This window comes from Anopheles coluzzii, chromosome 2 (genome assembly GCF_943734685.1).
Source record: "Anopheles coluzzii chromosome 2, AcolN3, whole genome shotgun sequence".
NCBI classification, from domain to species: Eukaryota; Metazoa; Arthropoda; class Insecta; order Diptera; family Culicidae; genus Anopheles; species Anopheles coluzzii.
In genome coordinates, this window is record NC_064670.1 from 28,526,184 (window position 1) to 28,554,061 (window position 27,878).

The 27,878-nt window shown below is 44.2% G+C and overlaps 1 protein-coding gene across 5 annotated transcripts in view; it reads left to right on the plus strand.

Annotated features, from left to right (window-relative positions):
• LOC120948871 (octopamine receptor beta-2R) overlaps nt 1-27,878 on the plus strand; it is an 89,118-nt gene that overhangs the window by 27,050 nt on the left and 34,190 nt on the right. For 2 of the 5 annotated variants that reach the window (XM_040365668.2, XM_040365671.2), the window contains exon 2: nt 3,209-3,380. The exons of 1 other annotated variant lie outside the window; for it this stretch is intronic. The gene's annotated coding sequence lies outside the window, so the exon portion shown is untranslated. The remainder of the gene's footprint in view (nt 1-3,208; nt 3,381-27,878) is intronic. 2 more of the 5 variants (XM_040365669.2, XM_040365673.2) reach the window with 1 other exon arrangement.

Genomic DNA, 27,878 nt, shown 5'->3' on the forward strand with positions numbered 1-27,878 from the left:
GTACGAAAACAAACAAACGAAGCAAAAACTGTATGTACCCGATAAAGCGTGGAAGCGGGGCAAGTCTATCTGGCTACCGTCTGGCCGCAGCATCAATGGAAGTGGCAAGCGGCAGCAGCGTACACGATGGGAAAATCTCTTTTAATTAAACCAATGAAATCCGTCAGCAAGGCAGCTCGCACTGAAAGCCGAGGAGAAAGTGTAGCAGACAGAGAGGCCGGTTCGTTTTCTTTATTTCATCCGGTAAACAACACGAAAACTGAAGAAGGACAACAAAAGCATTAGACGATCTATCTTCTAGTGCTTCCGACCTAGCGAGAAACTCCCCGAGGCAGTGCGTCGTAGGGAATTGTTTTTTTGTTGTGGATTTAAGGGTCTGAGCTGGTTTTGGCCCGACCTTGCTTTTGCTTTGCTGAACTTTTTGACTTGATTTTTGGGTTGTGTTTCAAACATTAAAAAAAAAGATGCGGAGAGTCTTTTTCTTTCATGTATTGAGTAAAAAAAAACCTCCGCATTGTTGATGAAGGTGCTATGCGGTCAGTCAATGGGTTCACTAACTTGGTGCTGATTTTGTAATCGCGTTTGAAATGAGTTTTTGCGAATTATTTCAATGCCAAAAAATCGTTGTTGTTCGGGAAAAAACTAAAAATACACTGCAAAAGCCATCCCTTGCCAAACGGATCAATCTCCGCTCTGGGGTTATCTGTATACTGGCTGGAGGGACAAAAAAATCGACCCAGCTGAATGCCCAGGACAAACGGGAATGATTTTTTTCTCATTTCTGGTTGGATGGCTGTGTTAATTATCCATCTGGCTAATTTATGTGCAATTTCGTTGCTGCTGTGTCCAGCGTCGTCCGCGTTGCCTCCTGCAGTGTTTATTTAATCACCAACCGGAAAGCTGTTCCTTTCCACGAACCAATTGAAATCAACACGCAAGTTTACACTTTTAGAAAATCAATCAAACGATGAAATCAATCGTCTCAACCGTTCAGTACGGGCACGGTTGGCCGGTTCGAATTGAATGTGAAATTTGATGCTTTCGCTTTGTTGTTAGTGTGTTGCCACTTTTGCCTTTGCCACAACGTGTGGGATATCGATTGCACATGAGTGGTGTGTTTGATCCGGCACGCGATGAAAGCTCCGAGCAATAGTTTTCATTATATCGTGCGATGGCCCATTATGTGACCAGCATCCGACCTCCGACGAGCATGTTGTGTTAGTTGCAGATGTGACCTCAATTCACAGCCACCATACCCGCGTCGAATAATTAATACCGATCGATAGGCTGCAACTCTGCTGGACGATGCATGGAAGAGATGGAATTGGTGGCATGCAATTGAAGGTAATTTCAGAGTAATTGTGCCATTTTCAGCATGGCACTAAACTCTTTGCTCGTTGCTCTTGTTGATCGGCTTTTACCGTCGGTTGTATCGGGAGTATGGCGAGCATGTGTCCTTGTTCTCGCTGTCCACTATGTTTGCGGAAACTGGGTTGGTAATCACACAAAGCCAAGAAATAATCTCATTATAATGCTAACAGTAAGGAAAAATGATTGCGATCAGGCGCTAGCAAGACAGACGGTAATGTGAAATGGAAATTTAATTGCTTTCTAAACCATAAGGAATATTGGGCTTGTTTGAGTTGGGGATTGAAACCTAAATGGCATGGTTGATAGGGGTTATTCATTCAAAGTTGCCTAAATATGTGTTTAAAATATGAAAAGTTTACCATTGTGTTGTATTGTGAAAATTGGACCGTTACTCACCTTAAATTATTATTTTTAATGTTCGAGCATCCTAAACAACAATATAGGCTATTGGCATTAAAAATGCTGCTATATTAAAATAAATTTTGAGCGACCAGGCGTCTCCATAATCTAGAACCACCGGAAAAAATTGTTTTGGTAGCGCTATAATAATCCCACCTTGCATGGAGTACGTCCATTAGGACCCAAAATATCTACAGCAACAGCGGGATAACTCCACTGGGAAATCAGAGAAAAAGTTTTACACCATCGAACCACGTCCCTAGAAGAACGCTCACCTTAAAACGTTGCAAGGCTAAACCGAAGGCCATCCCAGATTAAATTGGCTAACAAAAACAAAACAAAACAAAAAAAACATTCAACTGTGGAAGTTCATTTGTTGGTTTTGTCCATCAAACATTAAGCTTGTTTTGGTTGTTTTGAACTCATAGATTGTTCGCTGCCTACCGAAGCCGTGGGGTAAATGAAAAGAAGAGAAGGTATGCCCGATATCGGTCATAAGAGGCCACCTTTAACTGCATTTAGAAACGGTCCAAACGCGTATAAAGTACACCTTCGTACCATAGAAGCATCGGAGCAGTAAACGTTGTCTGTTTCTTGTTTGTATTATTAGAATATGAGCCAGAAGAATCGTCCGGCCAGAGGGAGTAACAGGCAGAATGGAAGCTGAAAGGTCATCTGAGAATAGGGTCGTGTCGTACTCGATTGTTGCGTGGTGCGGAGGGTGGTGATTGTGGTACTATTATGTAGCAAATTGATGTCGTTACAGCGAACGATGGTTTTGACACTTCGGGCTAGAAATCATTTGTATGATTGAGGAGACATTTACCTAGAACGATGCCATCGTTCGGGAGGGCAGCGATTTGATTGAAGGCAGTTGCTGGTCGTTTCAATTGTCCAAAGGAGCTTAATTTGACGCTTTTGATGTATTTTGGTGCCCTAAAAATGGTTATCATATATTGAGAGCGTTGTAGCTGTGGTAACAATTTGTACATAATAAGCTCATCCATTCTGATTCATTCGGGATGTCTAGCAAATGCGAGAAATATTTGCAGATTGTCCTACAGACTGTGAACAGAACTGTCTCTATAATATTTATTTTTATTTTATTTCATACGGTTGCAGAGATATTAAAGAGAATAAAATAAAAGAATGAAGTACTTTCAGCAGTTGAAAGTAAAACAAATATGTAAAACATGTTTCATGTAGTAAACGTAGTTAATGTACTTTAATGTAGTTTAAGTAATGTAGTAAAAAACATGTTTAATGTAGTAAAACAAATATGTTTTTTTTAATAACACAGCAAAATAGAAGGAATGAATACAAAATTGACTAAATCAACTCAACAGGAGAAGTGCACTCACGAAAATGTAGCTCTATATAAATTATTTCAACAATATTTGCATTCTACTGATTAAATATCTGGTTTACTTTTTTACAGATTGCACTTGCGAATGGTACGTACTGCATACCCTACAGCAACAAATAACCGTTTTAAACACACAAAAGAAATAACTTGTGCAAACAAACGCTGCCGGGGCATCCATTATGTGCTTAAAAACGATGCGAACTGATTAATGCGAAACATTGTTTTCCGCACTGTGTAACTTTCGGTAAGCATATTAAAGCTTGTAATGGCAAACCATCATTATATTTCATTTACGTGTAACTGCTCGCGGCATTCATTTTTGCTCCAGTACACCAGTAGAATGATAGGCGTGTTTGTGTGATATTATTTTTTGTTCTTTTTTTTGCATGTGAATGTGAGCGAACGTTACACTGTGCACGGGGGCGTAACGCGTGCAAGCCAAACCAAATTAGTAATCTTCAACAGCACAAGCCGATTTAAGCGATGTAAACAATCCCTCGCTAGCAATATGTGGTCGGTGGTGATTGTTTTTCATGGCCTTTTTGGTTGCATTTCGTCCTACGTCCGCTCGCTCACGGTCCTCTCCCCACGGCTGCCTTGACGGGATTGAAAAACCTGCCCTGTATGACTGCAGCACGTGAGTGAATTGGGGTACGACGTATTGGTGCAACGGCCGATGGTGTGATGCGGAGGCGGACCATTAATGAGCGGATACTTTGTCGCTTAAATTAATGTGCCATGAAAGTGTCGTTGCGTGTAATTATCCGTTGCTTGCGACCACAGCAAACCGGTTGGGAAGAGGGGTCGTGTGTACCATGTGATGAAATGAAAGTCGATTAAATTGGGCATCGATGTGACGTGGATTCATGTGCGGCTAATAAAATGTTTTAAGCTACGTATGATGGGACAAAGCAAAAGAAACGAACAGGTTTTACAACTATGGTGTGAAAAGTTATACTTTAGCGTCATTAACGTTTGTAGCGACTTGGTACGTTTGTAAGGAAATGACGATGAAAATATGGTATGAGCATTGTTCCTGACATAAATGTGTGTTAAAGTCATGCTCACATTACGACGCATAACATGACTGATTTCCCTTCATACGAGCAACCTGTGTGCAATAATCGCTCATTACAGAGCGATTTAGCACCTTATCTTAAGCTATCACATGAGCTTTTCGGCTTAACATGTCCAGGTATAATCAGCTCTATTACAAATTCCCGTCTACTTAATTCAATAGTTTCCGTTTCGAGGAGGCCAATTTCCTTTGAGGATGACAAATAGTCTTGTGCGTTGGTGTAATTTTACCCTTTTAGCCGGAAAATGGCCTAACAGCGAATCTCCGCCCGCAAGTTCCGCTTAGAGCGCTACCTGCTGTTTCTCTTGCTTCAGAAATGTTCCACCTCTTGCAAGAAGTTTGTCACTCGATTGGCTGACAGCGCAATGGTGTGTACTACCCACCAAATGCTTAAGAGTGGGGACCGACCGAATCGAAGAAACCGATCCAACAGCCGCCGTGTTCGGGGACAAGCATGTAAAACAATAATCCACTTAATGATTTGCAACCATCGCCTTCGGCCAGTATCGTCTCAACATCCGGGTACAATGCTGTTCGAACTCCCCATCCCAGCACTCTCTGTCCTTCGTGGAATTTGAAACCAATGGAGTCGACCATGCGACGAGCGGCATCAAGGTGGTGAGGGGTACGGTAAACGGTTCGAGGGTTAGGGGCGCTCTTACCACTCGCTTCCGGCTGGTTCTTTGGCAATTTCGTTCGGGAGGCAGGTATCAGACGGTAACGATCCTTCTTCATTTCTCCAGGCGTTGACAGATACGATGACGGTACCCGGCAACCCAACCCAGCTAATGGGAAGCCGAGAGGATTCGCCTCTTACAGGGTTTCCCGCGATTTATTGGTCAGTTCCCATGATTTTTTGGTGGGTTCCCATCAATTTTTGGTGGGTTCCCATAGATTTTTAGTTTTTTCCCATAATTTATTGGTATCTTCCGATTGGATATCAATACAATTGGACCAAAAAATTCTGGGAGACGGCCAAAAAATCGTGGGAACGCACCAAAAAAATATGGGAACCCACCAAAAATTGCTGGGAACCAACCAATAAATCGTGGGAAACCCTGTATGAAGGTGTCCTTTCCCGATATCCGGTCGTTGAGCGGACTGCTGTCGACTGAGGCAACGCGATCCAAAACATCAAGTTTCAAGTGGACATATCAAGCGAACGCTAGCATCTCCATCCCCATCCCTTTCGGCTTTGAAATTTGTGTGAAAAAAAAAAAAAACTGAATACGGTTTGGGTAGCGTTTGATCTCTGGCTAGCGCGTCCACTCGATGTTGGAAAATCTAACTGTGCTGTTCGATAAAAAAAAGTTAAAATAGAAAAGGAAATCGGTCTGAGTCGAAGGTCCCGGACTACTGCATCAAATATCCCGATTGTGTGCTATCCTGTTTGCCCGTCCGCTTAATTCAATTACATGAAGTGGAGATTGTCTGAGGAAACAAAGACGATTGTGTCGCTTTTATGGGTCGCTTCGACAGAAGATTGTAATGCTCGACACTAATGATGGATGGGGAACGGGAACGGTTTGAAAGTCATACACTACCATTACCAGCGTTCGATCGCTTTTTTATGGACCAGTTGCTACCAACACTGATAGTAGCCATTTAGATAATCGATGCTTTTAGCAGTGACGGTACTGGCCAATAATGGAAAGCCATAACTTAATAAAGTTTACCCACAGCAGTTTAAATCCCGACGTGCTCGTACTGTGTACCTAACGAAGCTCCATACGGTCCGAGCGCTCCGGCATCACAAAAACTAATGTGAAAACGATGTTAGTGTATAGTGACATTTTATAAATTTTGCTGTATGATCTTGCATCGGTTGGTCACACTCGTCTCGGGGTGATCCGACCATGTCAGAACGGGACCGGAAAGTTGAAATATAAACCACGTGTGCCTGTTTCATCGAAGGGGCATTTAGTTTCTCGTACGCGTACCGAGGCATTCCGTTCGATTGCAATAAGGTACAGTGCCTGAATGGAGGCAAAATTTGCCCCGAGTGCGACGAGCTATGAATGTTGATAGATTTGCCTTTGCCCCGTTCGTTGCAGTTTTACCCGTAGAATTTGCATCTGAGCAATCGGATAGCGTGGGAAACCGTCAAACCTCAAGGATTGTGATGATTTTGGAGGATTTGCAGAGCTTAGGTAGAGGTCGTCGTCGGAATGCAATCCGCGAAACCCCATGCTTACCATTTGTTTCGCTCATCATGCTGTTTGTGCGTTGCTCAGAAATAGCTTTGAACTCGAGCGAACAGATCGGATGCAATTTTGCAGCGGCTAGCAATATAAAGCCTTCCAATCTTCTCATGATCGCCATGCAGTTGTTGGTGCTTGAAATGACTCGAAGTTGGGGAACTGTTTGGGGCTGTTTCGATATCTGTTTGGTCAGTAGGATAGAGGATATTAAACCGAATACATAGGTTATGCATCATAGAACCGCAATGGTGCATTTACGTAAACATCTCAACGAGTTCAGTTTTTATAGTTGAGTTTTTTAAGTACTGCGAAAATCAGTGAATTGATTTGCACCTTGGAAATATTTTAAAGTGAAACAGATTTTAATTGTTTTTAACCTATGTAAGATATGGTAAAAGACAGCAAGCACTGCAAACGAGTAATGCTTTGAATGTTCAGTTCCATAAGCTTTAATGTGAAAAATGTTGAAATTCAAACTAAAATGAAATGTACTAGAAAAGCTGAATACCCAAAGACCGATGTAAATTTTCCATCTCGACGTTAATTTAAGTGCCTTATTCAAATTTCCGCCGCAAAGGAAGACAACTGCTCGGCGACGCAAACTCTCGTAGTCGATGGAGAAACACGGATCAGAGCAAGGAAACTGGAGGGAAATAAAACCGATGGTGGGTGAGAAAATGCTCGTCGAAGGACAATTTTTCCCATTGCCTTCCACTCAGTGGGCTAACATTTACCCACCGGCCGATGTTAACATTCGACAAACAACGAACTTCAAGGACGCCTTGCCTTTGGACGGGTGTGAAAAGAAGGGAGGAAATCATAACCTAACAACGACAATAATACCGACGATGAAAATCGCCAAGGCGCTAGCTTTCGAGGAAAAAGGCCGGGCTTACTCCATCTCCGTCCCCCAGCGGGAATACGACAACGAACGGCCTTGGGACTGCGACTGTGAACTTTTGGGGCGGCTACCAAAGTGTACGGCTCTTCTCGCTTTGCCGCCACTCGGGGGCTGTGGTTGTGTTTGTATTTTTATTTCAAATTAATTAAGTAGCTCGTCGCCACGCAGGCTCAGATTGGGCAGGCTTTGTGGATGGTTGGTGCTGAGGCGTGTTATGCAAGCGGTTTGCAGTGGGGACGGACGGTCACACTTGAAATGGGAGCACGATGGCAAAAGTTTTGCTTCTTGATTTAACAGCAGCGGGCAGCGGCAGCTCAGCTTTTGGTTGCCCGGTTTCGTGGCTTTTGCCGTTTATGAATTTTTGGATGATTGGAGTATCGCATGAGAAGCGAAAGTTAGGGACAACGCTGGGCCTCTCCAAACTCTGGACAATTCGTCGAAATGGTTGGGCATTTTTGGACTGTTTTGGTATATGTGTGTGTGTGTGGGTGCGAGTGGAGCGCAGTCATACAAAGAAAAGCTTTTACGCAAAACGTCGGGAACAACGCGGTACAAGTGAGAATTATGGATGGTGAATGTTGGGGGATTAACACATTGTTTGGTTAGTTTTAGCTGTAACAATAACTGTTGGTAGCGAAAATTGTTTGATGAGCTTAAAATTTGTAAAAACCATTAATTGTAGTTGTTGCAATCGAAAGTACTCAAACACTTTCTTTTTAATGAATTTGGGAACGCCAATTCCGTTTCCGTTGCTAGTTTTATTAAACGCTTCCTATTGCAGGAGGTGGTTGAACGGATGTGTTTTTTGGGCAAAAAGGTCACGTGGGTAAAAATACTCTGCCGACACTTTTATGACCCGGAAACGATTCCTCCAGCGGGCACCACACACCGCACTCACTAATTAGTTACAATATCAGCCAATATCGATTTGTTCACCACTAAACGTTCCTTGTACAACCGTTGGTCACGTATTAATGAGTTGACCATTTCCTGCTGTCATGCGTTTGCTGACTTGGCTGCCCGCACAACTTCAACTCCTATGGCAATGCGGCCACAAAAAAAAAAATAGCTTCCATTTCCGATCAAATATGTGTGCGACAGGAACCATAGCACCTTTATCGTCCGATTTCGTTGCCATACCACATCCATAACCACTGGTAAGGTCACCCGGTTAGGTGATTTCACCGTTTCGGCTACTTCGTACGCCATTGAACCTGGCACCCATGTGAAGCCTGGCATCAAAGGGTCACGGAACGCCCGCTTGCGTAACACATGCGCCCGTAGCAATAAAAACAAATCAAAACAGCTTCAGATGTAATCAGTGCTCGGTGGCATACAGTGGCTGTTTGGTACAAATAATGAAGATTTATTGGTAACATCATGCCTTTGGGCGAGCGAACGCGTAAGTCAGGGCAGAGTTAAGTCAATTTCTTCTACCGTTACACGGGACGTTGGTGGCGGTAATGGTCGGGGCAACTACGTGTAGAGCCGTTTGATTGGACCACTGTTTACTCTGGCAGGTTCGGGTATACAAGGACGTTTTTTGCGTTTTCCCTGTTCGGCTGGTGGTTTGAGGTCGTAAAGCTCTGATGAGTGGACTTCTGTGAAGGTTGTGGAAAAGTTTTGCGGAACTACTATTTCTGGACGATTGACGGTTGCAGCAGAGCGCTATAGAAGTTAGGTTGGCTTTATCTTGGCATGTTTATGAAAAAAAAAACGAATGAATCATCTCAGCGAAACAAAAACCATTATGCTCTGATGTAATCATTTACATGGAAGGTTAAAAACTGGTATCTATTTGTCAACATCGTGTGCACAAACAGAGTTCAATTAGTCTAAATTGATTTGTTTGCATTTCATTTCCAAGTGATTTGGTGCTTGTTGTAGCCTTTGGCGGCAAATAAACTAAAAAAAACCCTACAATGGTTAAAAGTTACTAATGAAACAAAATGGCAATCAATTTGGAAACAGTATTACAAACAAAAATGGAAACAATAGTTTACGCAAAACTAATAAAAAATTGAAATCAGTTTTTTACACTTCAATCTAGCTTTTGAAGTAAGTTTTCCGTTTTGTGAAATCGTACCAAACAAACCTCAACCTGCGTAATAGAATGGAAATGTTTTTGTCTGCCAACAGAAAAAAAACGTTGCTCTGTAGCCTCAAGTTCCACAACACGACCTAATCGTTAGCTTGTTGACAGAACCGAAAAACTTTGCAGTGAATAAAGTGGGCCCCGAGTCAAAGACATACACAGTCCTTGCGCCAGCTCTGTGGGTGGTATGCTTTTGCGCAGCCAGCAAATGGGATAGGAGCCTTCAGTGCAAATCAAACTTAGACATGCTGCGGAAGGCTTTGTTCGTTAAACTGGTGACAAATATTCCAGTCTTGTGAAACCAAAGTAAACAGACAAGAAACAGGGTCCCGAAGCAAAGCTAACAAAACTACCCTCGGCTGCTCCGCAGTCAAGGTTGCCGTTTTGTCATGGTAAAAGTTCTGTGCCTGAAGTGCTTCAAGCAAACGGTAAGGAAAACAAATCTGTTCTTAACAGCCAACCCGGTTCGTTCTTTCGGCACACATCTTTTCACACACACACACAGACAATCGCGCACAAAGTGTACTATTTGAACGGAGAATGTTCTTGCCGTTAAAACATGCAAAATTGCTTAATTCTGAGTCGCGCTCGGTCGTTGCTTGACAAATCTCGCAGGCTGAAGCGTAGACCCACCAGAGCATTACGCGTGTACTGTTGGTGGCTCGGTGATGGGTGTTTTTTTCCTCCCTACTGCTACCAAAACATCTTTCGACACTGCGAACGACATGGCTATCATGTGTCTGTGGCTATGAAAACGTGTGTGTTTTTGAGCCGAGAATCTTTCGCGTACGCATTCTGTCAGACCTTCGCTGCGTCGCTGGTGTGACGGTTTGTCTAACCTAAACCGGATGTTTTGTTGCTGTACACTGGGCTGCCACCCACTGGTTCACCGGATTATCAGGGGCAAACCCTACATCCCATAAACACATCAACAGCCGCGGCTGTTCGGCCATCATTTCGTCATCGGAATCCGGAAGGGCAGCCGACACGCTCGACAACCGGGACCGGGCAGCACGTCGGGAGATTACCGAAAGCTTTACACTTTCTGACTCACTTTTCTTCGGTGCGATGGCAGCACCGGTGGATTTGTGGCTGTCTTTTTTTTTTTTTGCTGAAGCAGTTTCCTGCCATCGTTCTGTTTTTCTCTGCTTTTGTCTGCTTACTGTCCGTGTTCTATGAGTGAAGGCTGCTAAAGCAGTTGATAGTTGCAAGTGAACCATGAAGCGTTTGGGTGGATTTGTGAAGGAAAGTAGCTTTGGTCGTCGCTGGAATAAGGCGTACTCTTTGTGCACTTGGTTTCTTTCTTTTTTTTTCGTCGCTCGAGAAGCGGATATGAGAATGGAAGTGAAAATCCGGCCAGCTAACCTGTGCAACATTGGACGTTTGGATGCAGGGATCGTTTATGATAATCATAATCTTTAAACTCTTCAAACCCATTATTGCCAAGCTCTTGGTAAGGATAATAAAATGTGGAAAATCCTTTACATCGTGCTGTCATGATTCACTGACGTCAAACTTAGGTTGATAGTGGATGACATAAAAAAATACCGTTTCTCATTGGGTTAAAGCTATCGAATGTTGCAGCTGAATAAAACACACAAATCCTAGTTTATCATTATCATTAGTTTTTAATCGAAAAGAACCGCTTCGCCCATATTGCTTAAATCAAATTACACATTTCTTGTTTTTGGAAATAATTTATTCATAGCACCAATTAAAAGAGCGAAAACACTCGAACGTAGCTCATGAAAAACCATTGCTGGCTGCATCTACAGGCTTTGTATATTCGTTGAATATATAAAAAGAAATATCTGGTAAAAATACAATTATAAAGAAGTCCTGAAGCGTGTGAGCAACCAGTTATGAAACAATATCATCCATTACGTTTTATTCGCCTCTTCAACTATTGCTTTCAAGGTGTCATAAGGTTGAAATTGGTTACATTGAAAATGCCCGGCAGCGCTCGACACGCGCGGAATGCAGAAGAGAGTATGTTAAAAAACAACACCCCAAGCAAGCTCGTGTGAAGTACGCAGCAGGTGGTAAACAGTGGCGGAAAATATCGAATATGCAGTGTCGTGTATTGTAACGCAAACGGCGTGACAAAAAGCTAACGTTTGCCCTAAACAAAGCAAAAAACAGCCTCAAACACGAGTGACTAACACTGCGCAATGGATCCGTTGTTACACGTGCTGGTAACGTACTTTGAGATTTAGATATGCAACGAGCGGGGCAGAGAATGGTGGCTGTTTTGTGCCACCACTACTGATAAAGGTATGAAGTTGCTGCATAAAGAGTGCAACAATAAACAAAAAAACGAAAATAATAATATAAACATCGCCCTGTCCAGTCACCATGAAGCCACACGCATTACCATCGCTATGAGTTCCAGCTGATGACCGTAAAAAAAAAAACGGTGCCAGTGAGGCAGGTTTTCCCTCGTAACACACAGTAACTGCACAGATTGAACGAGGCAGTTTGGGAGTGCATGGGTATGACAATCATTGTGAAGCACTCTTTACAGCAAACGTGCCTTGCGCGACGCTGAGTAGTGCCACCCATCCGGTGGCAGTGAGTTGCTGTGCAAATAAACAATAATAAAGCCATGTGTGGTCGCTGTGCTACAGTGTACAATCTATCAGTTGTGTATGTGTGTGTGTGGTAGGGGGATGGTTTGTGTGCTTCTAGCCAGTGGTTCCGGGCTGGAGACGTGCAGCCCTTGCTTCTTCCCTGCGTGATGCGTTGAGTGTGAGCCATCTGAATTTTTTGCGTTTTTTTTCGTGTCGTGCCGCTTTTGTACTTCACGGAAAGCTAATTTGTGATACATTGTTGCCATTGGATGGCGTTGTTTGTCGGTGTTTAGCCGGTGTGTAGGCTGCTGCACTGTTCGTGCAGTTGATTGCACTCTATGGAACGGTTTGCTAATGTAAGGCTTAGGGGTATACGTTGCCCGATAATTCTCGGCTGCATTAGATCGTAAGATGGAAACCATTTTCTTGCATTCCTGCAAATCTGCTCTCTTTCGCTTCCTCCGTATGGCGCTGATGCATCACGAGCTTAATTAATCGCATCTAATGCGATTGACAAAGACGGATGGACGGTGCATGTTGGATGCATGGAGAGGGATTTTGTTGCTATTGCAATTTATTCAAATGCATTCTCCGTTCTGTTCAATGGTCGTGCCTAGTGGTGATTTGCACCGAGCGTCTTTCTTGAACAGGTGATGCATTTTAATTAAAACCGCTAACCTCTATGCACCTCTACCTACTAGTTGCTGCTGGATGTCTTCAGAACCGGCTGTACTGTGATGTGTAGTACAGCCAGTTTGCTTGAAAACTTCGCCTCGATACTGTTCCGTCTTTGTATTTGAAATTGGAAGCCAAGCTCTATTGGGACTTGAATGCGTGTCATTCACATGAAGCTTTCACCCGTGATGATGGATTCTTTTATTCTCTACGTACGCCGTTCTGTGCACACTGTAAATGCTTATCTATGTTCAGACGAATGAAAAGAAAATTTTACATAGAAGTTTCGCGTCGTAGTTCGTGAAAAAAGAACATGTAATCTGGGTTCTTGGAATGTGTGCTACATCGGAACAGGGCGCTGCCGACAGTACATCTCATGCAGAAAGGGGTGCTGAATGTACTCCATTTCAATTCAGCAGCTTTCCATCAATCAACCGTCGGGTTGATCAATCGTTCGTTGAGTCAATCATTGATTTATTCTATCCTTCACTCAGCGATATATGGTGACATGGTTAAAAGCATCTGTCCCGATAGCGTCCCCATGAATGGTATCTTGTTGTATCGTGTTTTGATGTTTTTCTTTAAAGGGGGAACAATCGTTTGAACGATACAAGCCAAGTTCAGAGTGAAATGGTGATGGCAGAGTTCTATCACAACTTCGTGTCAATATTATTGTTTTGCAGCGTCTCATTTGTATAACATTATCTTAATTTTCTTAATTTTGAAAGTTCTAAAATTCAAATGGAAATTCAATTTTTTTTCTTAGCAACCAATGCAGAATGATATTATTCGTCCGATGAATGGCAGATCTTTTGTAGCAGTTTTTGTTAGCTAACGAGACGGGTTTCTTTCTTTTCTCGTATTCTCGTACTGATATAATCATTGACATTGCGTGCGTATCGATCAATTCCTTCTCGCGTACTTGCGACCCGATGGCAATGAGTCGAATCCATGCCTTAACTTAATTACGCCCAATCAACGCGTTCCGCAGCGAATTAAAGTCCCATACAGCCCCGTCCAGTCGACCTGCTCTTGACACGCTTCTATCCCGGGCTTCATTCGTGCGCACTCGCCCGCGCTGGTATGGTGAACGGCGACAGCTAAATGCTTCCGGAGCGCAATCCACCAGCGAAGGCAGAAGCTGAATTAAATTCATTCAACACCTCGCCGGTCTTTATGGCGATTGACACGCGAACGCGGTGAACCCACTTGATGTCCAGCTGTCAATTTGTACTATCAATTTGGAAGTTCACGCCTAGCTGAACTGAAGCAAACTCGCCCTCCCTGAACGATAGTGAGAACGAATATGCACGGGAGGTAGACCTATGCTTGTTTTGTTGAGACGACGCATCGCCATGAATGAGCTGATGAGCGAATTTAAAGGCATCTCACGGCACGGCGCACGACGCACCCCGGCGCAAATATCAGTTTCAACGAGCGTCCGCTTGAAATGTCATCCGGCGATTGATCGCCGCGAGCGAAGGAAATGATCGCCAATTAAGCGAGTGCGAATTGACCGATCGATCATAGATTAGGGGTGAGCGGATGGTTTGGGGTTGGTAGGGGGAGCTGGTGTAGAATTAATGGTGACACACCATTCGGTACGAACGGCGGTGGGGGGACGTCGCAGGCCCCCCGGATGCTAAACGTGCAGCGAGCTTAGCGGAAGCCTTGAACTTTGCCGCGGCGTCGACAAAGCGTGAGGGCGAACGTGCGACATGCGGTCTGCCGATTGTTGGGGGCACGATTTGTTCAACATGCAAATTTCTGTATTCAACCTCATCCGTTCGCACGTACCGCTGGGTGCAATGGAAAGGGTAATGTTGATGAGAGTCTATCGTGAAGATGGCGTGAAGTGCATTATGCAGGCTGGAGATTGTTTTCATATCGTGTTGGACTTTTAATCGCTATATTTAAAAGTATTTGTCCAATAACTATTGGATTCCAGTTGAAAACTGCTAGTTAGAAAGGTTATAGCAAGAACTTGGTTGTGTTGATCGCGATGCTTGAGATCTTAAACCCTTGCTTCCTTTTTGTTTTGAAACCTTTTTGTTTCTCTTCTTCGTAAATAACAATAAACGTTCATGTTTGATGTTGCATACTTGGTTCCTTCAAATTGATTGTTTCGTTACTTGTTATAGTTTATTTTCAAAATTGTGGGTTTTGAATCAAATTTACGTTTCATTCAACCCACCTCCACCAATGGTGGTGACATTTCTTGACCTTTTCTTCAGACGATTGGTATGTGGAAAACAAGTAAGTAAAATAATGAATGAATAAATAAATTTTAAAAATCATTCCATTTAAGCGAGCCCATAGCAGCGAACGATGATAACGATTAATTCGTGGCGCTTTATTATCGGCGCATAAAATCGCAAATTTGCATTGCAAATATGGTTACCGGTCTGCAGATAATCCGCTGTTCGGTCGGGCATGACTGTGTCAGCGTGACACTTGCCGAGTGCGCATCAAATCTTGCTTATGGCTGCATACCGTTTTGCTATAAATAATTTTCTTCCGTATTATCGCCCGTTGCGGGTAACAGCCGCCACTGCTTAACGCCATTCCCGGTGCATGGGTGGAGACGTTGGAGCCGTAGGGTTTGGTAAAGGATGAAGGGCTTTCGGAATGATAAAATGTTAAACTCCCGTCTTTTACATCCCCCGGAACTGCCCATAGTGGTGATTCGTTTTGCCTTGGAACGAGCGCGAACTATGGGGCGGATGCTGCATCGCATTTAAAATCGCTGCGTGCAAGTGTGCGGGACGCACAAACTGCATTCACTGTTGCAATGTAAGTGCAAGTACACGATATATATTGTTCTCGTTATCTCTCTCTCTCGCTCTTTACCGAGTGCGCAGCAGTAGTGAGCACAACGAAACGTGCCTCGGGTTGCTGATAATGTTATGCAGTGCGGGAAGCGAATACGCCGATGATCACTCGAGTACCGGGGGACACTTTATTGAAATTTCTTTAAATTCAAATAAATATTTGTGATAACCATTCATACCAAAGAAAAACAAAACTGTTTTAAAAAAGAAAGGAAAAACAAAACAAAACTTACAACACAGTTGATCAAAACTAGGTTGTAGGACGTTGAATAGGCTGAATGCTGTTTTTTTTAATATTCTGATGTTTATTTCCAATGTAAGCTTTTGAAGTGTAGTGACGTGGTTTTTTGAGAGTCAAACAAAATAAAAGATTAATCATTCAAACCATATAACGAATTCGATACTCATTTGCCCCAATGGCGGTATGGATGTCGTGAATGTCATTCGGCGAACGGGAGGGGATTACACAAATGCAATCATTTGTTGGTCCACGCTGGAACTGACAGCTTTTTTCGAGTGAGAAACGTGTTCATACAATTTCCATACACTTGCACCTGTTCCCGATGGGATTGAGCGAAAAATTTGCGTACGTGGTTCACATCTGCTGCCCTAATCTAAGTTGCTTTGGCCGGGTGTCACTTGTCATCTCGTGCACCCCGGTACATCGGAATCCAATATGTATGTTGTTTTACATCAGGGATGAGTAACTTTCATGAGCAACTTATTTTTTGTAAATTTTAGTGATGATGTATGTAAATAACCTAATAAAGCAAATTAGGGCTCAACTTGTGTCAATTTGATGTAAACTTTGCCTGGAGTATTTTTGGGGAAATTGTGAAAAAAATAGAACATTTCCCCAAAAAAAAAAACCTAGACAGAAGATTGCCATCATTCCGAAATTTTAGATGATAACAAAAACCTAACATCTACCGATATATATTTTTTTAGATAAAATTTCACGTCATGCTAGTTGTGGACGATGGTAAAGCATTCGGAAAAGGTTGTTCATCCCTGAGTTAGACTGTTTGGCCACATGTAGAACACATTTATCACCAGTAGTGGGGCTTTGTGTGCCATTCCCCGGCTGACATCACCGGGCGGGGTGTTATGCATCCCGGTGCTGGACAGCATGCTGTTGATCAATTCGCTGTGCAGCTTGGAATTATGCATCGCTAGCTCCATTCAATATTGCTGGAAAGTTCATTCAAATGAAACTGCATCGTGAGCGCTTCGGTTGAATTGCATTCATACGCTGATTGGTATCAGTATGCCGCTTAGCAAGCGTGTGGTGGTAGTTTTTTTTAACAAGCGCTTAGTTATATGTGTGTGTGTGCTTCACAGTTAAAACAGCCCTCTCTTTGATCTGCATGAATTAAGAGAGAGGTATGGTTTTTGTCAGCCATGGTACAACACGGTCTACAACTTCCAAAGATTTTTGGGTTTGATGAACTTGTGTTGCATCAGGAATTAGTCGAACAATCTAAATTCTTCTTAAAGTTTCAAAAATCTTATCACAATTTCCGACAGGTCTGTTGCACAAACAGAGCCAGTTAATGGTATCGGTTGCGATAAGGCATCACACGCCGCTGTCAATAAGCGGGGGATGAGGCGGGCGCCATTAAAGCAAATTGCCGCCAGTTATAGGCTCGTAAAAATAAATCCAATCCTCCTACCCCATGGGCCCGTTCGAGCAAACAACGAAACGCGGCGATGGAGCAGGCACAACAAGCAAGGGCGAACAAACAAAAAAACAACAAACGATACTCTCCCGCATCTCGCACCTCGTGGCCAAGCGTCTCAAAGACACACACACACAGGGTAGTAGGGCAGCACACTATAATCGCTTCATTACGGAAGCCGCGTACCGTTTCCTGCCATTTCCGCACACGTGCTCCTCCGAAACCTCCGATGGGCCGCACCGGCGAGCGCACCGTGCACCGTTCATAACGATCGGGGCGAACAATTTTTGCCAGACTGGCCCCCCGATTACCACCCTCATGGGAAGCGGGGGAGCGGCTACGGCCGCCCATACCTCCCGGGGGTGTCATTTTGCGAACAATAAGTAAACGGTCTGGAAACGCATGTGCACACACACACTAACGCATACATACACGAATACACAGCGACAGATTTGGAACACACACAACCACACCAACACGCAGAGGGCGAGCCGAGCCAAGAAATTACGAACGAGCGGGAATCTTCGCCGCGGGAGCAAAATCTGATTGACGGCTGCGACGTCGTGCGGTCGTGCTGCAGGTTCCCCAGTGAACGGGCCCAAGTGCACAGCGGGCAAAATTTTCAAGTGCGGTCACATTATCGCCGGGGCACCGGACCACCACTTAAGATGCTTTGTGATGATTAAGAAAACGATGGCGAAGAGGAGGGCGGTTTGGCGGTTTGGTTTTCTTTCAAGCAAAAGCCGAACTTTTCCCGCGGTGTAGCGGGTAAATGCAGCGTGAGTGAATGAATGATTTATTTAGCCACTATCCACTCCTAACGAAAGAAATGGTCGGCTAGGAGAGTTTTTTTTTTTGGAACTGGGTTGCAGTTGAAGCGGAGCTATATGGACAATGTGGGCGTTTGACATAAGATTGCAATCTTTATGCATGGCCATTGCCGGTCAACGTTGGTTTAAACAAATGGAAGCACGGGTACGGGTTAGTTAAACAAATAACAGTCATTTGGGCCAGCGTTTGATGGGGTCGCATGGGGGGAGAAAGTCGATGGAATGTCTTCGGGTGTTTCGAGCGCGTGGAAGAGCATTCACGTGCGTTTAATTGTAGCACTTGATGGCGTCAAACTGATGCTTTGGCTTTTGATTTACACACATGCCGTAGATGCGTACTGCATAGTGCTGCAACGCGTTGCACATAAACCTTGTAATAAATGGAATGATTTTGCGTTCCCTCAAGACTTGAAGGGTAAATAAACAAATATCATTACATCAACAGACGCGATCGGTTTGTTGATGTAACGTTTCAAGGTATCTCATGTAAAGCAACTCTCTGTTAATAGTATCGCTTGCCACCAGTAAAACGGTTTCGTTATTTTAATTGGAGGCTCCTGTTCAAAAGCGTACTGAATATAACGCTTGTTGTCTGTGCTGGTAGCAGTCGTAGTAAAGCAATTACCACAACGATCAAAGCAATCTTCCACAGTACAGAAAGTGTAACAGCAATGCTTTTAGATCGTATTTATTCTACTTACTACATGCTGCTGGTCCAAAACCCCGAACCGACTCAGATAGCTGCCGTAGACCGTAGCTCCAAAGCCACTGACCCGCATCAGGAGAGACCGGCTGCAGCAAATAATAAGCACATCGTCATCGTTTGCAGCTCCTAAAACCAAGCCCAATCCGTTTCTGTTTCGGACGGTGCAGAGCTTTCCAGCTGCTAGCAGCAAATTAGAGCGAGCTCGTGCCGGGCTACCGACAAAAATAACCTATAAAACGAGGGACAGTTAGAGTGCGAGAAAGAGAAAGAAAGAAAGATAGAGATAGAGAGCGAGAGAGAGAGCACGAGCAAACCCTTTCCAGGCCGTAACACGGCGCAGGATGTGTTGACGTTCAGCGTTGACTTTGTATCGGGTCAAGGACGGGTCCTTCCCAGTTCCATGGGGCTGGCGTGCTGCAGCACCCAAGGACGTACCGGTGACATTTGGCAGCGTGCTCGGTCTTGCAGCGACTCCTGCCCGGAGAACAAGCTGGTGGTGGAGTCCTTATTTTTGGTTCAACCACCCGGCTAACCTGGCTTGAAATTAGACCAACCATTGGGGCTGCCTGGCCCCCGCCAGCAAACGGTGTCGGGTGGTATAAAGTCACGAACCGATGGGGCCGGGCAGCCCATCATGCAAGCCACGCGCCACACGAAACACGTCCAGCGACGAGAGTTGACAATGCGCTCCGGCACGAAAATCGTGCAACGGGGCAAATTTGTGAACGTTCCAATACTTTTGTTTTGTTTTTGCGTCTGCTTCATACAGCTAAACGAGTGCCCTCAGGGTGTAGTTGATTGAGACGAGTGACGGCATCGGCCCGGCATCGTCAACGGAGTCGTTTGAAATGAGTGGAAGATTTGTTTGTTTTTTTTTTTATTAATTTCTGATCAATTACTGCTTCATGCCACGTCTGGTTTGCGCGGGTATGTAACACGATAGAGTGTGATGCACGATTAAGCAGATGATGCTCGTTAATCTGGTGCTAGTTTAAAAAAGCAAACCCTTAAGGGGAGCTCTTCGTCGAGCTGATTAGAATAACATTGAACAGTGTTGCTCGAAGCAAACGAGCTGTCCCAAATTCGTTGGAGAGGATGAATAAAAAAACAGACCAAAAGCACTTAGAGTACGGAAATTGGATAAGCTAGCTAAAACGGGGAAGCACCAGCAAAGATAATATCATTTCCCGTTTCATGTGACGTCGCTGGTCGGCTGCCGAGGTTGTGGATCAAGCTGATTGATCGAATTCCGCTTAATTAAACCTATTTTCTTCACTCCATTACCTCTAATTAGTTGCGCCAACCAGCTCCCCGGTGGGCAACGGGGGCGAGAGAAGCTCATGAAATCCGTTCCAGCGACACATGGGAATAGCGTCGCGTGAAACAAGCCAAAAAATCGAAACAATCCCACTGGGGAGGACGTTGGCATGCTTCTGGCACACAATAATCATCATCATCATGACGGTCGACAGCGGCCCCACTCATCCTAACCGATTATGATGACCATCAATATCCTCATCGTGTGATTCGTTGTTTTTTTTGTTCTTCTACTCGCTTTTTCGCCAGAATGGTTTAGCGAAAAAACGTAACACAACAGCTCCATCGAAATCGAAACAGAGACCCTCCGAAGAAACGTAGTTCAATTTATCAGCAGTGTCCGTGAATACTGGGGTGCTTTTCGCCCAGCCAGGTCCCTTGATACTTTTGGGCCTGTCAGGTTCGAGTTGTGAAAGCATTTTTTGTTGTTCTTGTTGTTGTTGTTCGTTCCCTTGCTGCTGTGTGATCCGCCATAACCTTCCGCAAACGCTTCGGTCCCTGTAGAGCTGAACCGAAATCTGCCGGGAGCCGCTCCAGTGGGACGCTGGAGAGAAGTGGATCTGTATTATCATCGTTTGTAAGCGTATGTGTGTGTGTTTGTGTGTGTGTGTGTGTGTGTAAACTTGGTTGTTGAATTTATGTATGCATATTGAACGAAAATCGCTTACGCCGCGTTCATGTGCGAAATTGATTGTCGTCCTTGCCTTGGGAGGGTGATTCGGGCATCTCATATTTTATTTACCGACACGATACCCGACCCAGGCTGATCGGGAGGATTTTTTGATTACCCTACTTTTTGCCCGCCAACGTTTGCGGCCTGCCCATTGTTGTCCCATTCGATAATGTTAAAAGCTTTCGTTTTGCACTGTTTACCGTTCGGGTTTTCGTTGCTTCGATTCTTGCGGTTGTGCCATCAGCTCATTAAAGCGTAAAGATTACCATAAATCTTGGATGGGAAGGGAGCGAACAAAAAAAAAAACATAAACTCCGAAACCAAGCATAGACAGGGGAAACTTTTCGCAAGGGGAGTAAAAAGAAAAATGAAACGGCAAAAGTTGATCTTTGCATTTTTATATGCTTATTTTGAATTTTGAAGAACGAATAGGGAAGCCTTAGGAAGCGGGTGCCACTCACCACGCCCAGCCGCCGCGTGTTAAAATATACTGTAGTTCAACTAGAGTGCACAGAAAGCGTAGAAAGCCCTATTTCTGTGGCTTTGTAAGGGTGGGTTAAGGCAATGTTTACGTAAATAAACTTTTTCTGTTTTCGCAGCAAATCCATTAATGTTTTGGTAAACAGATAATCAAATCAAAGGTCTCTGAACGGATCGTTCACTTGTGTAGATATGTGTAAAATATTGAGCTTCTTGTTTGGTTTGATCAGTTAGGATTTGTTTGATAATTTTATAATGGAAAAATAGAATGGTTTATGGTTTTTTTTTTTATGAAACACATCTTTTCAAACACCCAAGGATTACTTGTTTATTGTTTATCACTATAAAATATTTTTCTTTTTTTTATGTTTCATTTATGTCGACCAGTTTTTAAAGGATTTTTGAACCGGGCCGGGTTTTAACTGTACGATTGCAAAAATATGTTAAATTTATAACGCTCAGCATTTTGTGGTTCTGTGCAAAAAAAGTTAACCATTCCTGCTCACAAAATTTCAATCATGTTAATGTGAAGCAAAGCTACCAAACGCCGGGAGATTGAACACGGGGGAATGCAATTTTGAAATATGATTTTTACGACACCGGCCACGATCAAATACCGTCCCGACAACCGTTCGTCGTGGTTGAATAGGGATGCTTGTACGTGGTGTGTGGTGTGGAGCTGGGGGCAGCAATGTTCGATACTTTGATGTTATTTTTCATTACTCACAGCAACCACCATCGGGAAAAAGATGTACGCGATATGTGAAAATGTGTGCGTATGTTGCGAGCATTCGAGTGCGTAGCCGAGCTGGAAAGTGGTTGTACCGGACGGAAGGGGTATCCCTCCCGATGGAAAAAACGAACTGATTTCATCAATATGATACAGCTTCGCTAACAAACTTTTACATTTGCACCCAGTCCATGTATGTGTGTGTGTGTGTAGCTAACATTGAAAGCAGCTGGCCAGAATTATGAAGATTAAATTACGGAGCTTATTGTGGGTGTGTGCAGGAGGGTAAACACATACCCACACAATCTAGCGAAGGCAGGTCCAGCAGAATGGGGGAACTTGTGTTATTGATGCGAGTGATTTTTTGTCGGTCCTGTTGCTTCTTCTTCTATGGTTTATGTTTTCTTACGCTGGCAGCCCAAACCTGAATTGAGGCAAGTTGTGGGGCGTGAGCAGATTGTGCTTGAGAAAAATGGTGATTTTGAGCGTAAAAGTCTGCGAAAAGTGTGCGTTCCGCCAGTACCCTGTGCCCGTTTTCGTTGGTAACTTTCACACTTGAGAGGAAAGTTTGTGTAATCCTATTACAAAACACACACACACACAACACGCTCACGTATCCGAACACTCCAGGACGTGACTGACGGGGTGACCGCTACGGTGGACGGAGCGCATCATCGTAACTCCTTCGGGAAAGTCAGTAACCGTTACAAATCAAATTTGGTGTACGATCTTTTGCCCTTTTGCAGCGAGGCCCCACAGCAAACCGTTTCGTCTTTATTCAGCTTACTTTTCGTTTGCGAAAGAAAAACTTCGCGAGGTACTAGAGATGCGTGCGTGATTCAATTTCTTTGTCGTTTTTTTTATTGGGAGGTCAAAAATAAGGGTGTTCAAATAAAATCGATTCATCAGGGAAAGGAAAATCAAATTCTTGAACGGCTCAGGTGAATAGAAATATGGTGCCCGAGAGCTTTGCGTTGAGTTTCACTTCCAAATTATGTAGGTCAGCAAACCAACTGCTCTGTATTGCCGTATAGAAGCTAGATAGCATCGCGAAAGAAGATTTAATGAGAAGAAGATTTGAGAAGAAGTTATTATTTTTATAGGTTGATTTGTATCGATAATATTTAAAAAAATAAATAAACGGCTATGCTGCCAAACTAACGAAAACGTTTGGTTGTACTGTCGAAATGCATTGTTTTAAATGCAGCGTTCTATGTCATTTACGGCACAGTAATTTGACTTATCAACGAGATGCATCCATATCCTTCTCTTGCTAATGGATTTAGTGCAAAAGTGGATGCCGTAGTTGAGAGAAATTAATTGAATTGTTGTCAGCCAAGCATTCAGTAGCTGGTAGAGCGCTAAACAGCATTGTTAGAGCAAGAATAGTTGAGCATATACAAATAAAACTAGAGAAGTCGGTGATTGCAGTCAACTGATAGCAACAATTATTCTAAAAGTCTCCTTTTTGAGCATTCTAAGAATGTCACGTACTTTGCGCTTTTAAAATGTGTTTGCTGATATGGCGGTGGAAAAAGGAACATTAAAGCAGAACAATAGGAAAGCCGTCTTAATACAGTCAATTATTTTTAATGCTTTTTACCTCCCTCGGGATCAAACGAATGTTGAATTCTGTAAGATATTTTTCTATTTAACCTTAAATGACTTTTCTAGGAAAGGTTTCATTGTTACTGTCTGCAAAAAAAGGAAATAGTATCGTTCAGGGAATGTTTTGCGAGACGTAACAGGCCATAAAAGAGGTTCAGGATTGCACAGGAAAATAAAAAAAAACGGAACAAAAAGTACGACCCGAGAGTACAGCAAAAAAAAACAGTAAAGGACTCTGTTTAGACGGGTTTGATTACGTTTGCTAGTTTTTATTTTTATTCCTACGTTGTGTTACAAAATTACAAGTTTTAGTGAAGTTAAAGAAAAAAGGGCTGAACAAAATCCGTGGTGTTTAAGTGTTGCGCACAAGTACGACTTTCTTGTCTCGAGTTCACGAAGCATCTGTCTTCTCCTTACAAAAAATTGATAGTGATGAGCGTCACCGCGGAATCGATCATTCCGTGCGGATCGGAACTGTATCCCTCACTGAGCTGTCAAAATATGACCCAAGCAGCAAATTCTCCTAAACAAAATGTACGATAAATTCAAATCCAAACATGGCGCCCCTCTAAATTTAGGATAAATTTACCCCTCAATTGGCAAAATACAAATCTTTGAAGTTGGTCTGGTATAACTGCCTTTCTGCGTACGCACTTTAACTACTCGTACAACCTGATCTGGCCCTACAAAAGTCTTCTCGATCCTACCCATTGGCCATTCACAAACTGGCACATTATCCTCCTTCAAAAGAACTACCTGTCCCTCTTCAACTCTTTTAACAGGCGATACACGTTGCCCATAATTATGTAGTTCACTTAAATATTCTCGCTGCCATCGCTTCCAGTGCAGCTGGACCAATCGCTGAAGCAGTTCATAACGACGCAGACGATTTTCAGGTTGATTGGAGACATCCTTCTCGGGTAACGCCGTCAGGGGTGCCCCAATCAAGAAATGCCCTGGCGTAAGGACATTCATTTCCGACGGGTCTTCGGATAGTGGCGTCAAAGGACGACTGTTCAGCTGCGCCTCGATCTGCGTTAATACCGTTGTCATCTCAGGAAAAGAAAGTCTCTGGTTGCCCAGCACTTTCCGCAGGATCCGCTTAGCAGACTTTACGGCCGCCTCCCACAAACCACCGAAGTTCGGAGCATGTGGCGGGATGAAGTGCCACTCGATGTCATCTTGGAGAGCTGCATTCTGGATACGCTGTTGATTCTCTGGTTCGTTCAGGAGTTCATACAACTCCTTCAGCTCACTGCTGGCGCCACGAAAGTTGAGCCCATTATCCGAGTAGACCTTGGATGGAAGACCACGCCGGGAAACAAACCGACGAAAAGCTGCCATAAACGCTGCCGTCGATAAGTCCTCCACCAACTCCAGATGTATTGCTTTCACCGAAAAGCAAACGAAGACTGCCATGTAACTCTTTTGCGCCGCCGCCCGCCGATGCACCGGTCGCAAATAGAATGGTCCACAGTAGTCCATGCCAACCACTGAGAACGGTCGAGAAGGAGTAGCGCGCGGTTCCGGTAGTTGTCCTGAAGGTTGTGTCACTGTCGTGGGTGCCGCTTTGAAACAAATAACACAGCTTCTGCAAACGCCGTTCACCACGCTCCTCCCGTTGATTGGCCAAAATTCCCGTCTCATAGCTGCCAACGTTGCTCTCGGACCACCATGCATAGCTCGAAGGTGGTACACACGTGCCAGTAACTTCGTCAGATGTGCGCTGCCAGGCAGAATCAGAGGATGCTTCTCCGTATAAGGAATTGCTAGTTGTGACAAACGTCCACCAACCCGCAACAATCCTTCTTTATCCAGAAATGCTCCCAATTTTTTCAATTTAGAGCTCGGTGGAATGACACGCCCACTTGCTAGCTCCTTTATCTCCGCTACGAAGTGTTCTTGTTGAAGCATCTTCACTAAAGCCATCTTAGCTGCAACGATTTCAAACATAGTTAGACACTTACTTGGATATACTTCGCCGGACTTTCTGCATCCTTTTACAAATCTGAGGCAGTAGGCTGTCACTTTGAGGCATCTCCAAAACTGCGAAAACCTCTCAGCCCATTCCTCAGTCTTTTCGCTGCTAACTGCTACCAAGACCTTTCGCTTCCTTTCAAGGTCGCCTTCGTCAGGGGGATCCAACGGCATCGACTTTCTCCACTTGTCCTCTGAAGACATCAACCAAGAAGGACCGTGGAACCACAAAACTGATACTATCATTTCACTCGGAAGCGCCCCACGAGAAACGATGTCCGCCGGATTCTCACTGCCTCTGACGTGTAGCCATGTATAGCCCTTTCCATTTTCCTGTACCGCCGAGACGCGGTTTGCCACAAATGTAGCCCACGTGTAAGAAGGTGATCGCAGCCACTGCAAAACAATTGTGGAATCCGTCCACATAAAGGTTTCAACCTCCTCCATCTTGAGCGCTCTGCCGATACACTTTCTCAAATTCGTAGCTAATACTGCTCCACACAGCTCTAGTCTGGCAAGACTAATTTTCTTCAAAGGGGCTGGCCTGGATTTCGCTGCTACTAGCTCCACTTTGACGTTACCATCGCCGTCCATTGATCGAAGGTAAACACAGGCACCATACGCCGCCTCTGAAGCATCGGAAAAACAATGAAATTGGACACTCACCGGATTGCTGATAACCACATGCCGCGCAAATTTGATTTCCTTCAAACGGGGTAGCTGATCCTGGAACTGGTTCCACAGGAGTTCCATTTGCGTCGGTATTGGTTCGTCCCAATCGTCGGTAGCTATCCACAAAGCCTGCATCTGGATCTTCGCCCATGCGGTAACTGGTGCTAGAAGGCCAAGAGGGTCGAACAATCTAGCCACCATGGAATACACGCGTCGCCGAGTCCATGGCTCATCAGATACAGGAATGCTGGCCTCAACAAACAATTCGTCATCTTGGGGTTGCCAGGCTATTCCCAAGGTTTTTACCGGCTCCTCAGAGCTCAGCTTCACTACATTTGCACGTGACCAATCATCAGATGCCACTTGTGCCAGAACAGCAGATGAATTAGAATTCCATTTTTGCATATGGAATCCTCCCTTCGCCATGAGTTTTAACAATTCATCAACCAGCTGCCGTGCTTCTTCTTCATTGTCTGCTCCTCCCAAGAAATCGTCCACATAAAAATCTTGTAGCAACGCTTGCTGAGCTCTAGGGTAGGCGTCCCCTTCGTCAATCGCCAGCTGCTTTAAAACCCTGGTTGCTAAGAATGACGAGGAAGTCAGACCAAAAGTAACACGCTGTAGCTCATATACTTCTATCGGCAATGCTGGATCCTCGCGCCATAATATACGCTGGTAACGCGTATGCTTCGGATCTACTTTTACCTGTAGATACATTTGTTTAATATCCGCCACCAATACAAATGCTTTCATGCGAAATCGTAACAATATGTCCAATAATGAATCCTGAATGACAGGCCCTTTCAGTAAGGCTTCATTAAGCGAAACACCATTCGATGTTTTGGCGGAACCATCGAAAACTGGCCTTACCTTCGTGGTGGTGCTAGCTCTTTTGATAACCGGGTGATGAGGAAGATAGAAACTCTGCTGACGGTCATCACCGGTTTCGTCGATAGTTACTTTCTTCAAGAAACCTTGATTAATGTAGTCGGCAATCACTGCAGCATAATCTCGTCCCAACGACGGATCCCTTTTCAAACGCCGCTCCAACTGCAGAAACCTTTTGGTCGCACACTGCTTCGACTCGCCTAATGGCTCATGCTCGCCAATCTTAAAAGGCAGATTAACTACATACCTGCCTTCGTCGTCACGATGATGAAATTGTACAAAACTCTCCTCACAATCCTTCTCCTGTTGCGAAAATCGAGGTTTGTCTGGTAGCTCCTCAATGGTCCAAAAACGCTCCAAACATTCCGTCAAATTTTCCAACGACGGCTCAGCGGTGACAAGGTGACATGCGGCTTGCTGGTTCTTCGGAAAACTTGTTCTGCCAGACGCAACCCAACCAAACACAGTCTTCACGAAACCCGGGTGATCACTATTTGCTGGAACAATTTTACACTCGTGCTGAAGAATGTCCACAAAATACTCCGCACCCAATAACAGATCGATCGGTCCCTTCTTATAAAAATTAGGATCTGCCAACACCATGTTACCCGGCAACCTTTTCACATCGAAACGCATATCACCACAAGGCTGATTTTCCGTAATATGTTCGAGCACTACAAAATCAACTTGTTCCATGAACGTTCTTCCTTCCGATGATACTAACGCCTTTGCCATTTGGGTATTTTGCACACCGATCTTTCCTATACCAGTAACTGTTACCGAACCGCGCACTTTGGGCAAACACAAACGTCGACAAAGATCTGCTGTCAT